Source organism: Aplysia californica, unplaced genomic scaffold (genome assembly GCF_000002075.1).
Source record: "Aplysia californica isolate F4 #8 unplaced genomic scaffold, AplCal3.0 scaffold00061, whole genome shotgun sequence".
In the NCBI taxonomy this organism is placed as follows: Eukaryota; Metazoa; Mollusca; class Gastropoda; order Aplysiida; family Aplysiidae; genus Aplysia; species Aplysia californica.
Genome location: NW_004797331.1, coordinates 1,986,495 through 1,988,992, shown reverse-complemented (window position 1 = coordinate 1,988,992; position 2,498 = coordinate 1,986,495). Strand labels below are relative to the sequence as shown.

At 40.0% G+C, this 2,498-nt stretch overlaps 1 protein-coding gene across 1 annotated transcript in view; it reads left to right on the top strand.

Annotated features, from left to right (window-relative positions):
* The window catches only part of LOC101850872 (universal stress protein PHOS34), a gene marked incomplete in the record, with an annotated part of 50,357 nt that overhangs the window by 22,287 nt on the left and 25,572 nt on the right, over positions 1–2,498 (top strand).

The window sequence follows — 2,498 nt, the reverse complement described above, 5'->3', positions numbered from 1 at the left end:
CTCTCTCTCTCTCTCTCTCTCTCTCTCTCTCTCTCTCTCTCTCTCTCTCTCGATGCTTATCTCTCGTACAATCAGAGGGTGTTATTGTTGAAAAAAAACAGCAACCCCAAAAAGAGAAAAGGGCAACAACCCAGCAACAGCCAAACAGCCAAGAAAGACATAACAACGTCCTGCGTAACTCGTTGTTCTTGAAACAATGGAGTCGTTGATTACATTGACAATGACGTGCGGAGATCCATTGCCGTGTTATGTGAAGGCTGTACTGCTTTCAGCATCTCTGGATTTCAACAGCGAACGTTTTAAGATAACAGCTAAAGTAAAAAGTCAGGATGGGTGGCATTGGGTTTGTCAATATTGTCGTAGGCCTGATTTTTAAAGGGTCCAACTGGGACAGTTAAAATACTTACCCAGGAGGTTGTGTTTGTTGGTGTTGATGTTGATATGGTGATCTTTTGACTGTCGCTGTTGATGTCATATCAAATAAAATGATGATACATTGTCTGGTTATCGCGCATCACATGGCCTAAAATGTGTTGATTGGAGTGTAAATAATTTTATTAATTGTAGTTTTGATAGGATATCTTGTTTCCGCGGATCACGTCATACGATGTTTTACAATGATATGTTAAAAATTTTGGCTATGCCTCATAGCCAGTGACGCACGCCATAACTTATAAATTCCAGAAAATTGTTACCAGTATCTGTAATGTAAATGGTTTCGCTTTTCGTTGCCGCAAAAGACGCGAATTAAATTCCCATGAGAAGAAGTATATCATATTATCGAGTACTGGTATCTAAGTTTTTCTCCTGGGATTCTGTACACCACCATTCATTCCGGTTGGCCCAGACATACACGGTCAAAGAAGCCCACCTTCTAGGAGCTCCAATTAGCATCGATGCTGGCGTAAAACGCTTCCAGTTATTTACAGAATATATCGTTTTGCGCTCCAGGAGAAGTGTTTGACCTCTACCCTGACTGTAGGTAATTTTTTTGTCGAGTTTGAAAACTGATATTTGGGAGTTTGGGTACTTCGAAGGGGGAAATGGGAGCATTCTCATGAAACGCCAGCCTGGAGGTTTCCATGGACTCAGCTAAATCAGGTCTCGTGACACTATTCAAAAACCAAACGAACCTAGAACCAAGACAAAGACAGATTTAGGAGCTGTGTCGGAAGACTTGAAAGTTGTCAACACTTTGCATTTGGGTCACCGTAACACGCTTACTAATTGTGGCACAACACTGAATTTTCAGGCTCTCGTAATATCTGGGCAATAGAGTATTGGTATCACCTAAAAAGCCTATTCATTTGTTTAGCTTTTGATAAAATAAATACCTATCTACCTTGAATAGACACAGATATTGAATGAGGTGGGGTTTCCTGGTGTTACAGGTAAACCTGGACAGAAAATGGCCGCTAAAGTTTCGTGACTTCCAAAGATTTTGTGTACTTAGAAACTACAAATTTATAATTTGTTTATCTTTGATTAACATTTCGTCACCTCAGATTTTGTTCAAAATGCAATTAATAGTTATGAGGTGAGGATTTTTCCAGAAAATTCCACACAGAAATGTGTCATTAAATGGACGTAAAAGGAGTTGGGTAAAAAGAATCAGTAGAAATTGCCCATCGAGCGGACAAATTTGGGGTTCTTCGATTTCGTCCTTTTGACGAGAGCCTGATTTCACCACGAAGACACTTAATTAACAGGTAATTGCTTGTCGCCGCGCAGATTGTTATTCTGATTCAGTGGGGACAAGTTCACAACAGGCCTTGTCAAGGTTTATCTGCACTAAATCTCCAGGGGCATGCCGTTAGCCCGGTTGGTATTTTGTTGATTACAGAGGAGATGGCTCCTGTTCAATTTGTTTTTTAAAACAGGATGCTCTGAACTGAAGAAATTGTTTCTTTCGGGCTTTCCAGTTGGTTGGCTTGGTCTCGTCGAAGATGGGTGCTAAATTCGAAAATACCGCCTCTTAATTAAAGTACAGTCTTGAAATGGACCATAAACCATTACAATGATGACAATAAATCTTCACTCCAAACAACTGAAAGCTACCCTAGTTGTTATGTGTAACACCACAGGACTCACGCAGACAATTAGGCTTCTACTTGAGCGCAACATATTATAGCATTTTGAGCATTTTTAAACCCCTGCCCCCGGACACACATCGTCAAGTACACCATTACAACCACCAACCTAAAAAAAATATCAGTAAAATGGAAAAAGAATCTTTTAAAAAGTCAACAACAAAAAAGAAGAAGAAAAAAAAAAGATATAGCTATTTCAGAAAAGGTAATTGCCACCAGCCATTTAATTTTATTCCCAGAGATTCAAGCCCGTGAGCACAAGAAGTCGCACCGATATTACCTTTGTGGGAGTAAAACAATGAGAAATCGGTATAAGGCAGAAGAAACTGGAATTGATCTCTCTCTCTTTCTCTCTCTCTCTCTCTGTCTCTGTCTCTGTCTCTCTCTCTCTCTCTCTCTCTCTCTCTC